At 48.3% G+C, this 12,683-nt stretch overlaps 1 protein-coding gene across 2 annotated transcripts in view; it reads left to right on the top strand.

The window, feature by feature from the left end:
- The window catches only part of CBFA2T2 (CBFA2/RUNX1 partner transcriptional co-repressor 2), a 65,497-nt gene that overhangs the window by 20,147 nt on the left and 32,667 nt on the right, over positions 1–12,683 (top strand). Inside the window, exon 1 of one of the 2 annotated variants that reach the window (XM_054845878.1) lies at positions 2,251–2,632. The exons of the other annotated variant lie outside the window; for it this stretch is intronic. The gene's annotated coding sequence lies outside the window, so the exon portion shown is untranslated. Of the gene's footprint in view, positions 1–2,250; positions 2,633–12,683 lie in introns of those variants that run through there. 2 annotated transcript variants of the gene reach the window in all.

Raw genomic sequence — 12,683 nt, 5'->3', positions numbered from 1 at the left:
TTAGAAGACATCAGAGAATCCACATGACAGCCACTGCTGTCGGGACGACCCCAGCCGGGGAGGGCTCCTGTTGGGGACCTCACAGCGCGAGGCACCGGGGAGCAAATCATGAGATGCAAGTCCATAGGAAAATAATTTTATTAATTCTGGTGCTCATGGAGCTGCTTGTCTCCCTTCATTGTCTGTGTAATTTAGAGATGATTTTTCCATCTTGGCTTATGAAATATTGAGAGCTTTAGTATTTTGCGCAACCTTCATCAAAAGTGTCAGAAGCCCCAGCAAGCTAAACTTTCTGAAATGAAATGTTTTATTGATGTGCCTCGCCAGCAGCCCTGCTAGCGGGAACTGGGGTGCAGAAAGAAGCGGGTGCCGGGAGGTGATGGTGGATCTGCCTGCAGCGTCCGCCCATTCCCACCCCGCTTTGCTGCCCGAGCATCGCTTTACAGGGCACGCCAGGTATCTGCGTGCTGATACTCGGTTATGATTCACCTTTTTTTTTTTTTAACTGAAGCATGTGAAATTGCTTCTCTTCATTGAGGTTTGGAGGTAGGATGGTAGCTGTAAATCTGTGCCCCCCTCTGTCTGCAGCCAGGCTGCCCTTCTCAGAGCAATGTGCTCGCCCAGCCAAGGCTGCAGCAGCTTCATGGGTTCCTACAACAGCTGAACGTCTCCTGCCCAAATGCCTCCCCCAGTTACCATCCTGCCTATGCTGGGGGGCCCATCCTCTGCGGGAGGAAAACGTGGCCCATGTCTTCATGAATGTATGCCGTGCCTGCTCACAGAATGCTTTTTAATACTTCCTTTAAAGCACTTTTTTTTTTTCCTCCTGCCTTTACAGCGTTTTCCCCTCCCAAAGGGGGAAGTAGAGGTACCTTCAACTAATTAGGAGGAAGAGGCAGAGAAGCTGGGGGTGAAGGATTGGGTGGTATGCCATGGGGCAGTCCTTTATGGACATCGCTTGGCAGTTAGCAGTAGCTTACCAAAGTATTGGATATTTAATAAAAAGAAGCATTTTGCTGTCTGTGAGTGAGTAAATATCCCGTCACGCTTACACCAGCTGTGGAGAATTCAGCTTGTGATTTCTGGGCTTTTGAAAAACAAGCGTCCTGCAGCTTGGGCAGTGGCAGGCTTTTACTTTGCTGTCCTGGCAAAGTACGTAGGTCTCTGGTTCTCAAAAAAGTAGCTGGAGGGAGAGATGGTGTGTCCTGCAAAGATTTGGAAAGGATTATATCGAGCCCCGAACCTGCTCAGCTCAGAGAAAGAGGGACTGGAGTGCTCAATCCCTCCTGAGATCTTAAATTGTGCCTGTGCATGGTCTGCAAGCAAAATGCAAGTGTCGCTGCTTCTCTTCGGTTGGTTTTATGGGAGCTGGGAGGAGGATGGCGTGGAGGAGGATGGTTTGGGCAGTAACTGGAGCGGTGGATGCCTCCTCTCCGGGGCAGTACTGCAGGCAGCCGGGGTAGCCTGTCTGCGTGGCAAGGAATGCTGTGCGTAAATCCGTGTTTCCCCAGCGCCCGGCCTGCGGTGAATGGTGCTGGGCTGATGGGATTAGTCAGGGGCCTCCAGTTAGTATCTGTTGTTCCACGCCGCACGTCGGGGAGCGGCTATTCAAAACTACCGGGAGGTTTGTAAGTGGCAGAGTGGCCACGTCTGTGTGTTAGGGTGGGGGAAAAAACGGTCAAATGTAGTTGTGTCCAGTGGGTTTCTGTTACCAGCCTCCCATGCTGCTGTGATATGCCTGGCGGAGTTTACTCCCCGTATAAAACATTCTGGATTTACATTTTCCTTTAACACTTCCTCTTCGATCCGAGTAATGTTACACATTTAATTGCTCTTCCTTTGAATTTTCCAGTCCTCGTTTGGTACCCTTGCAACATCAGTATCTTGTTATCTTGTTGTTGCTTCTAATTGCTAACACATGCCAGCTTTCCAGCGCTGCAAACTCTGGTGCTGGGGCTTGGAGGGGAATTTACAGGGAAGATTTACGTGCATGAGGAAACCTTCAGAAAATTAATTAGCTAGTTTACCCAACAGCTTATCCAGATTTCAAAATTGAAGGCTGATTTACACCCGGCGCTGTGTAAGGCAGAGCTGATTTCGGGAGGGTTGCTCCGGTGGAAACGACCCACGGTGCCTGTGTCGGCGAAGCCCTCCTTTCCTCTCACCGCCCCGCCGCTGTCTCGCTGTTATTGCCGGCCATAAACAAATTACGTGTATTTAACAAGTTAATGTCAGCCCGGCTGCGAGGCGCTGGTAGGTGTGTGCTTGGTGACATCAGCTGGCGAGCAGCCTGGCAGCAGCGCGGCGCAGGCAGGGAGCAGGCAGGGAGCCGAGGGTGTGTGCCTCTAAGCTGGGTATTCTGGCAAGGTGGAGAGCTGGTCTGTTTGGCAGGACCTTCCCATCTGGGATCCATCTGTGTTTCCCTGGAATCGGACAGGCGGCTCCAGGCAGTGAGAAATCGCAGATGTGCGGGACCTGACACATGTCCAGCTAATGAAAGGAGAAGGCAGGCTGGGCTCCGGCTGCGCTCGAAGATCACGAGCAGAGGAGCAGGAAGAGCGCTTTTATTTATATTTCAAAGAAACTAGGTATATTCAACAGCAGCTGGATCGTTGCAACCTTGCTCTTTAGGGTAAGCAATAGATGGGTCTGTTTTTAAACGGGACTGGGTAGGGCGCAGTGTATCTGGGGGTGGTGGGGGATGCTCGGGGGGGGATGCTCGCCTGCCATGCTGCCAAGTAGCTTAAAGAGCGATGTGGGTTTCACCGGCGGTCTGGGGAGAGCCTCAACCTTGAGCACAGGTAGAGGGAGAGGGTGGGAGCGGTGGCGTCCGCAGCGCTTCGCCACCCAGCCTGCCTCCGGTCGACTGCAGTGGCTCTGCTGGGGGAAAACTTCAATAGAGGAGCCGGCTGCATGCGTGGATTCTGCAGCTGAAAAAATACTAAACTCTCTCTAAGGAGAGCTGCGTTAGAGCTCTTTCTATGTTGCTATGGAATGGTTTATTTTATTTTTTTTCTTATTTTTATTCCCACCCCCTCCCCTGTGAGCAGAAGGCTGGGATTCAGCATTTTCTGGGGAAATGGAAAAGCAGGAAGGTTTTTGTGTATTTTAGCAGAACATGTTTTTCCGCTGTGCCTAGCCTTACTCTCATTGCTGCATGCTGATATTGAAGTCGGGGGGGGTGTGCGTGTGTGTGTGTAAATCCGCAGAGGCAGATTTCTTCCATCAGCTCCCAAATTTCCTTAATTTTCTCTGTGTTTTCAGTGCTGCTCTGCATTGTGGCAGAGGCTGCTCCCTTTTTGTCTTTGCGCTCCTCGAGCAGCAACTGATGCTACCAGCATCTAAATCTCTTGGATCAATTTTATGATACCGGAACAGACCTCCCTGCCCTATATATTTTCACTGTTGGGCTGCAGACTGCTGTATTTTCTTTTATTCCATTGTAATCTTCTGATCCTGCATGTGTCTTTTAATCATGTGCTTCCCCCCCTCCCCCTGTTTTTTTGGGAAGGTTTAGCAGTTGAAATTGCTCCTCCAACCCTCCGGAGTAGCTTGTTGTAAAGATCCCTCTGTTGCACGTTTGCTGAGCCGCTGCCCTGGGTGCGTGCTTTGCAAAATATTACTGGCTTTTTCTGCCGCCCCCCCCAGCCCTTGGCTCCTGCGTGACGGTACTCGCAGTCCATTTTGTGTGCCGGCAAAATCCTGCCCAGCCGTGGGAGATGCACCAAAATCAGCACTCAAAGTTTGGGGAGCTAAAATGTGGCTGTGGATCGCTTGCCGCCGAACTGGAAAAAGAGAGGAATATTTGTTAGGCTGTCTGGTGCAGGATGATTCCCTTTGGGGCGCTTTGCTGTTGCTTTGTCCGGGTTAGTTTTAAGCGTGCCAAATGACAGGGTTTCCCCGGGGAGAGCGCGGTGCAGCCTGGCCGGGCTCCCCGGCAGGGCGCTGCGCTGCTGCATGGGCTGCAGCTCCGTGCTCCTCCGGTTCGGCCACTGCATGTGCCACCTCAAAGTTTTCCTTCTCTTGCAGCATGCAAGCATTTGGGTATAGGCTTTTTAAAAATATATATTATAAGCCTGCTTCTACAGAACACGCCAAACATCTCCTATGTGTCCCTCGCTGTCCCTGGAGAGGAGGCAGGAGGAGTGTGTGCTGCCTAATGCTCTGCGACTCCAACGTCTCAAAGTGCACCAGCACAAAGGAGGAATGAAAACCAGAAAATCTCCAGCAAAGCTGTACAGAGTGTGACGATATCTAAAAGCAAAGAGCCGTGCTCCTCTGCTGCGGCTCTCCCAAAGACTTCCCCAATTTACGAATGCAGTGCAGCATGTTGGAGCATCTGCTCTTGTGGTCTCTTTGCAGGTCGGGCTCTGATTAAGCAAACGGAAGTTTTGCCGGCACCGAGGCAGCATGATTTGGCCATTAAACAACTAATTTGCTGGTGTCTTGCTCAAGCCCTGCGGAAAACTTTTCTTCTCGGGTTCCTTTATTTTTGGAAAGGATTTGGGGTGTCTGACGACCCAAGTGCTTGGGTCAGAGAGGTGGTTGTATTTTGGAGAAGAGGGTGGCTTGAAACTTGGTGGCCAGTTTCTATAATTCTGTAGAAATGGGGTAGCACATCCAAGTGAAGATTTTTTTCTTCCTTTTTCTTTTCAGAATTGTTTGCTGGATGATGTGATTTTCACTATTAATATGGAGATGTTTAGTCTGATTTTTGGGACTATCTAGGCTTCACCTAAATGAATGTGGGTCCTCCCCAGCTGGGTATTCCTACCCCAGCACATCCACTGGTTAAAGAAATCTGCAAATAATGCAAAACTGAGAGGCCCCAGTGTTAAGAAACAAGGTAAAAGGGTTAAAGCAAAGGCAGTTTGAGCAAATATTGCCAACAGGAAAGTGCAGTAAGCCAAGTGAAGGATTTGAAGGGTCTGAGGAAGGAGCAGAATTGCTAAAGGCAAGGAAAAGAAATCGTTAATCTGAGAAGTCTATTACACAGGGAATGCCCTGAGGAACAGAGCAGAAACTCCATTTAATAGTGAAAAGGCCAAAACAGTGCTGCCAAGTCGGGTTCCTCTGCCCGGGGACTGGAGCCACAGCCCCTGCTTACTTCCAAGATGCTGCTATTTTTGCAAGTTGCATCTGCTGGGTTTTGCAGAGGCTCGTTTAAACCCACTGAAGCCAAAAGCAAAGGGAGCTTTTCTCCCGTGAACTGTGGGTCAGGCTCTTGGGTTTGTTTTTTTTTTCCTTCTGTTTTATTCCCCTTAGTCTTACAGGACCAGTGTCCCCGAGAGAGCGGGGTTTCACTTCTTAATGCTCCTTTTCTGTTGGATCAAGTGGGAATCCCAAATTATTTTTTACTGCTCCTTTACAGGGCTTGGTCACACATCTCTCATGGTGGATTTTGGCTTGTAGATGTTATCACTGGGAGACAGTAGGCAAGAGAGGAAGAGCTTGGTTTGACTTCAGGAGCTGAGTTTTTGAAGCAGCCAGCTCTTTGGTCCCCAAATTGACCCATAAAGGCAGTAACCACCAGCAGCATTTTGCAGGAGGCAGCGCTCTCCCATCGTTATCTGCTGGGACGGGCGAGCCAGGTGGCCTCTTGTTTTTTCCAGCTCTGGTTTTTTTTTAGGATTTGGACAAAAAACAAGATTTATTTGACGTGCATGTGCGATGTTTATAGTATAGCTGGATAGCTGAATAAAGTCATTTGAGGACTTGGGCATATGTAGCTGATTTAAGGCAATGCTGGCTAGTTCTTAAATCTGAACAGGAGACGGTCATAATCTGTTGCCTGTTGGGTTTTTTCCCATAATAAGTGCTGGTTTATCTGTACTTGGTTTGGGCTAGATTGTAAGCTTGCCTTTATCCTAGCATCTAGTGACTATTTCCATATCCGATTGCTTGTTAGAAGCTAGGTATGAAATGCGTTTCGACAGACACTCCAGAGCCGTCCCTGGGGGCGGCATCACTGCAGGTCTCTGGGAGCCTGTTCAACTTTTTTTTTTATGATGGAGACTGTCTTAATTCATGCAGGATTCAGGGAATGGGTGGAAAAACCTTTGTTTAGAGCAAGAGCAGAAGCTGGGAAGAACTGGCAAGCGATGATCCCGCAGTTGAAGCGGAGCATCTAGAAGCTTGGGTTCAGTTCCTGGGTCTGCAAGTAATTTTCTGAGGCAAGACCTTGACCTTAGTGCCGCTTTGTGTGTCGGCAGCTTACGTCCGAAAGGACAATAGCGATTTCAGAGGTTTCAAAGCATTTTAAAGTGTAACTATCATGTCTTTTATTGGGTTGAACAATGGCATTTTTATAAGCCAAGCTTAAGGTTTTAGAATAATGTGTATTGAATTTCCTTGGCGCGCTCCTGGCTGCAGGACTCCTGTCTTTCGTGTCCACGGCAGGACTTGTGCTATTGAAGGACGACAGTCGCAGGTGGCCAGGACACCATTTAGAAGAGCCAGGACTGTTGCAGATTTGCTACTCAGTTGCTGTCTGGTCCTGTGGAAACTACAAAGCCAGAGTCAGTTTTCCTTCCAGCAACAGGATGCCAAAACCTGACGGTAGGATGCTGCGTAGCCGTCCCCTTCAAAGAAAGGCATCTCTTTCACCAACAACCCAAGAAAGCCCGCAAAGTATTGATAACCATCATTGAGCTCGCCCCAAACAAGGGGAGGAGGAGGAGGAGCATGCTGCAGCCCTGAAACAGCTCAAACCTGTTGCTCCGCGGCAAGCTGTGAATGTTTAAAGACCCGGTATTACTTAGGATGCTGGTGGAGCGTCAGGGGGAGTGGGTTATTGTGCGGGGAACAGATGTGCCGTGCGCTGTTGCCGCGTGCCGGCTCTGTGCCGCTGCTCCCAGCACCAGGTGCAGCCATTGTTCCGGCTGGTCCCTATTCATCCGCCCTGGGCTGCCGCTCTGCGCCCGCTCCCTCATTGTTTCTCCAGGAAATTAGCATTAAAAACCCATCCGAAACCCCCACGTCCCTCAACTGCAGGTGACTGTTACTGGCCCCAGCTGCCACCCTTGTGCTTGATTACTTCCATATGGGGTTGTGGCAAGAAGTAGGATCCACTTATTGATTTTTTTTTTAATATATTTTTTCCCCTTTTTTATTCCCCACACCCCACACAGACACTTCAGCACTCACAAGGAACAAAACCCTGAAATCTATTAAGCCCCCGATAGGCTCCAGTCGCTATTACAACTGGGATGAACATTTTACAAGCAAAGCTAATTACACCCTCTCCCTGCCTTCTTCCTTTCTTCAGCCCCCACCCCATAAATGTAAAATAACCAGAGGGCAATTGGTAGTAAATTAAATCTTTGCAGTGTCCTGAGAGGAGGTTTTCTTGCTAGCAGGAAGAAGTCTGCTGGGCTTTAGATGTTTGGTTATTTGGATTTTTTTTTTTTTTAACTAGAAAATGGGAAACTCTGGTCTCTGGCATATCGCTGTGGCACACCTATTAAACAGACATGCAGATCATAACCTGAGTCTGGGTAGAAAAAGAAAAAATAATTGAACAAGTGGGTTGTTAATTTGTGAGTGTAGTCAACTGTTGAGAGGAGCCAAAGAGAAACTACGCACCAATTGAGGTTACACAATTCTAGGAACAATGTGATTTTCTCTGGTACAATTCATCTGCAGGGCAGCAGTTTGCATAAAACCCCAAACCCCTGAAATCTCTTCTGGGGATCCTGGAGCAGCCTGGGTTTGCCTCAAGGCGAAATGCACTGCAGTTAGTAACAGGAGAGAGGGAAGGAGGCATCTCTTGCTGCCCTACCTAGGACTTGAAAATGAACCTGTTCTGCAGAGGCACGGAGCGAGGAGTTCAGGCGGGTCGTGTCCTGTGCTCAGGGACCAGCCCACGCAGCCCTGACCTACTTTGTTCCAGGCAGGAATGGAGGATAGTGGCAGCTCACCTCCGTGCTGGAGGCATCAGGTGTAGCTTTCCCTGCGCAGGTCCTCTGTGTTTCTGCCTGAGCATGTTGGGTGACAAAGCCCTGTCCAAGCCTGGAGGTTGGTCAGGGTGTGTATCTCTGTAGAGAAGCATTGGGTTTCCCGTAGGATGCGCTGGGCCTCCTGAAAGGAGTGTGGTTATGCTGCAGCATTGCATTGCAGCTGATGGGGTTTGTGCTGGTGGCTCCTGGCAGAGCAGCTCGCTGGGGGATGATGTTCCTCAAAGCACCATGGCTGAGGCATCATGTGCTACTGCCTGGCCTGAGCAGGCTTCTTGAAGACGAAAGCCCATCAAAGCTCTGTAAGCCTCAGCCATTATGGCTTGTGAGGCTTTTGCATAGATACTAAGTGGGTTTTGTCTTTGCATTCTTGGTGGTGCCCCAGCAGCCACTTCCATGGGATCTGCCTTGTTCCCTGCCAGCAATGCACTGGGCAGCCCTGGGCAGCTCATGCTGAGACCTGGCAGGGTGCTCCAGCACAACAGTGGTGCCACAGTCTCCTGTTGCAGTACAGATATATGTATGCAAACCTCTAGCTAGAAAAGATCCTAGATGTTCTCCTCTCTCCTCAAAGCAGAACATGGAAGACATGGCCAAAACGAAGAATAACTTCTTACTCAGATAACACAACCCTATTGGGCACAGTCTCTCTTGCTAGTCTGGAAGTAGATGGTGCAGTGAGTCTTTACTCACATACAGAAATCTTTGGGAAGGGCTGGGGCTTGGTCAGTTGACCTCAAGATTACAAGCGCAAGCTTACTTATAGGTGGGGAATGGACTTGTCCTGAGACTTTGTGTCTCAGCGTTGGTTCTTTGGCATTTGTCAGGTTGACCTCCACCTTGTGGTCCATCCTGCCTTGATGTGTGAGACCTGCCAATGCAGTGCGTGTGAAGGATTTAAAATAAAAATTCTGGTTGGCATCTGAGAAGATGGGTTTAACTGAAGCACTCGGGTTATCTACTGCACTTAACTCCTTTGTGATACAGACCCATCCTGGCTTGGCTGCCCGGCGTGAACCACCCAGGTCTTCCTGGGAAGCAGCCATGCAACAGTGTAGGTTGTGCATATCTGGTAGTGGGCTTCTAAAAAAAAAAAATAATAATAATAAAAAAAAATCAGCCCCTTAGAGGTGCAGTATGGTTTGGGGAGAGCCACCAGCTAAATCAGGTCAGGAGGACGCACGAAGCTAGCGAGACAACCTAATAGAGTATCTTGAGTGATTTTCCTCATACTTGTTTTAAACCCTTCAAAGTCAAATCTCAAACTTAGGGGGTTTCTTCTCCCTAATTAAATTAACAGGCCATATGGTGTTTACTGTGAGCGCCTGCAATATGGAAGGAGCTACCTCCTGGATCACTTTCTTTTTTCAAAAGAAGCTGCTTTACCTGATGTCGCTGTTCTGAAATGTTCTTTTCAGCAGTGGGCGCGAGGGGTTATTTCAGCCACCTCACTGCTGTTGGTGTCACCTTCTGATCCTGGGGATGAGCTGTATCACAACCTTCTCTGTTTCTGCAGCTGCCTTTGTCTTCTCCCAGCTTTTGTAGTGCCATTTTGCTGCTTGGCAGGAGTGTGTACAGGTCAGGGGCTTTTCATGCTCTTTCACATGCAGGTAATGCTTCTTGTTCTTGGAGCTGAGGAGCATAGAAAACAGCTCAGGATGGGGATTTTTGGGGGTGATGGTGTTATTTTTAATAATCACTAGTAATTTTTTTTTTGTTGAGGGTAACATTGCCATCTCAGGAATGTGTGAAACTGAAAGTTTTGTGGAGTTTTGTTTTCTATTAAAGGGCTGTTTAAGTTAAAAAAAAAAAAAGTTACTTTGCATGTGCTGCTTTTATCTTTACATGAAATCTGGAGGAGGAAATGAAGACTTTGAGGAAGAAAACCATTGGTTTATTATCACACCCTTGCATTTTCCTGAACAGGAAACTAGGGTAAGAATCTCTAAACCTGTAGGAGAAACGAAGGAATGAGAAGTCTTGGATTTTGCTGTTGAGTTTCAGCTACTGTAGTTCACGTGGTAGGGTTTTTTGGTAAGCATAATTCTTGTGTGTCAGTGGACCTGACCTCACCCTGCATCTCTCCAGCAGTGCATGTTAACCTTTCTCTGCAGTCTTAACTTGCTAACATGTCTTTTCTGTAGGGGCTTGGTGGTAAAAGGGGAGCTGGATGACCCTTCATCTTCAGCCAGGCTCAGCTTGTTCTGGGGTATCTGAGCTCCCTGAAACAGATCCATCTGAGTCCGCTGAAAACACCCTGCCACATTAGCATATTCCCTGTAACGTATGCTCAAAGGGTGTTTCTTTGCAGAGAAGCCTCTCTAAAGATAGCATCGTGAAGTTCTGTGTTGTCAACCAGGGACACTTGATCTAAAAAACAACATTTGATACACAGACAAGGTTTGCAAGTGCCATCTGGATTCTGGGAGATGAGCTAGGTTGTCTCTGTTTTGCATATACTCACCAGGAAAAAAAAAAAGTACTTGTGGGCAGATTAATTCTTCAGGATCACCTGAGCAGGACGGTTTAGTCCACACAACTGTCCTCAGTGACATGGGACACCAGTGCAACCCCATGCCGCTGCGCAGCATGTGCTGGTGCACCTCCTTAGGGTGCTGGAAATAACTCTGTAGTTTAGTGGTATATTTATTAAAACCCAGGGGGAATCAGTTTAAATTCTCTGGGGCCAGTAATATTCTAATCTACTATCAAGAATACTACAAGGCAGAACCTGCAAACGATGCAAAGCCCCACAGAAATGGGCATGTTTTTAGGGAGGTGGGGATGTAGGGTACGCAGATGTCTTTGTCTGGCTTCAGTTCTGCATGGTGGAGGGACTGTCCTCAAAAATACGCCAGCGCTAAGAGCAGAAACCTGGAGAACGTGAACATCGAACACAGTCCTGGGTTAAATTGCAAACTTACTGTCCACATCTTCCCAGGGATATGTAGGTTATAAAACGTATTTTACTTCAGGGCCTATTTCTTGACTTTCTAGTTATCCTCTCGTATGCAAATCTAATTTGCCTAATGGGCTGGTGAGTGTAATTGAAAGGCAGCCTGCACTTACATGATAGTGAAAAGTCTCACCTGTGCCCAAGCACAGATGGATCTCTGCCTCGCTGCTGCATCATTAGAGGAAATTTATAGGCACTGTGTCACAGGCTTTGCTGTGACCGCGAGAGGAAAATAGCAGTTTAAAACAAACTTGGGGTTTTCCTGGGGTGTTTTTGCTTGCAGGGTGGGCTCTCTGTTCCCTGGGTTTGCAATTTTGGTGGTTGCGCTTCTTTGTGAACATCATCTTTGTCTTTCCCTTGTGCTCCAGTTGATGGTGAGCAGGCTAATGCGGGTTACTAGTAATTAGTTTAGAACAACCCTAAGAATGACGAGCTGGAAGGTCTTTTCTGTGCTGTGTTGCAGCGTGATGCTTTGAAAGCAAGTGCATCAGCAGCTGAGCCAACACCTTCACTCTGTGGTCCCTGCGCATCACTGAATCTCCAGAGGTTATCCATGGAAAATCTCCACCTCTGCTGCCCATGGGAGAGAGTGGAAGGAGGCACAGCAGAGAAAGTTACTGCTGTGTGTCCATCTCTGCTGGGGTCATTCCCTGAAGAGACCAAGAATTAGTGAGCTTTAATGGCTCTCCTGTCCACCCCCATCTCTCCGTGCCTGGGCTCTACAGGAGATGCCAGCTCGTGGTGCTCCAGCACTGCACCAGCAGCCCTGCTCCTAAAGGTGTGCGGTGCCCATCTACATCATCAGGCTCCCAAACACCTCCTAAAGCCATCCCTAAATGTGTTGCTCCCATGCTTCCAGCTCCATGGGATGGTGGAAAGCTGATGGGGTTTGAGGCGAAGGGGAAGAGCAATTTGTGTAGTGACGTGAGGAGTGTTTTTAAGAGGCAGAATTGTCATCTTGGCAGGGCTCCTATGTGTGTCATTGATCGGGAGTGAATATTAGCTGGGCAGCAGTTAATGTACTTAGCGCCCAAGTGAATGAGGCATACTCTCTAAAGAGAGCCAGCGTGACTTACGGCATGATTAGCAAGTCTTGGCTACTTTAGGTATTGATGGGGTAGCAAGATGGGTGTTAGTGCCTGCAGCACTGTCAGCATCAGTGCAAGGGCTGCAGTAGTAGAGCTGTTGTGGGGTGAGGAACGCTTGTGGTCCTTGGTTTGGACTTTGGCACTTTTAGGAAGTTGTAAATAATGGGGATGAAAAAGACCTCCCAAGTCTTTTCCAAGTTCCCCCTTGATTTCTTGGACAACTTGCCCAGTTTCGGATGAAGTTTGGTGGAGCTTCAGCCTGGAGCTGGCTGGTGGTGGGTGAGCTCCAGCTCTTCAGCCTCCATCCAGAGAAGGAGACTCCCTGATGGACTCTGCTTTATATTTGGAAAAGAGAGCAAACGATACGGCTTCAGGGACCCAAGGGGGATTGTTTTTCTGTGTCCTTCCTTGACTGCTTCATTTTAGGTTTGTGGTAAGAGTTGCATGGTGGTTTCCTTTGGGCTGGATTTTTGGTTTGGTTTGGGTTTTGCAGAATTGACCATTGTTTTCACCTAAACTGGCCCTTCTGACTATAAGCTTCTGGACTGTTGCATTCTCCAGGTAGTCAGGATACTTACCTGTTCTATACTTTACAAACAGGTTGGTTTTTCTGTTAAATTTAGGCTTTTGGTAATAGCTTTGGGTGTCCTTGGTATTATTTGTGCCTCTCTGTGGTCTAATTGA

Source organism: Grus americana, chromosome 17 (assembly GCF_028858705.1).
Source record: "Grus americana isolate bGruAme1 chromosome 17, bGruAme1.mat, whole genome shotgun sequence".
Classification (NCBI taxonomy): Eukaryota; Metazoa; Chordata; class Aves; order Gruiformes; family Gruidae; genus Grus; species Grus americana.
Note: the sequence above shows the minus strand (reverse complement) of the source record. Positions and strands in the feature narration are given on the sequence as shown.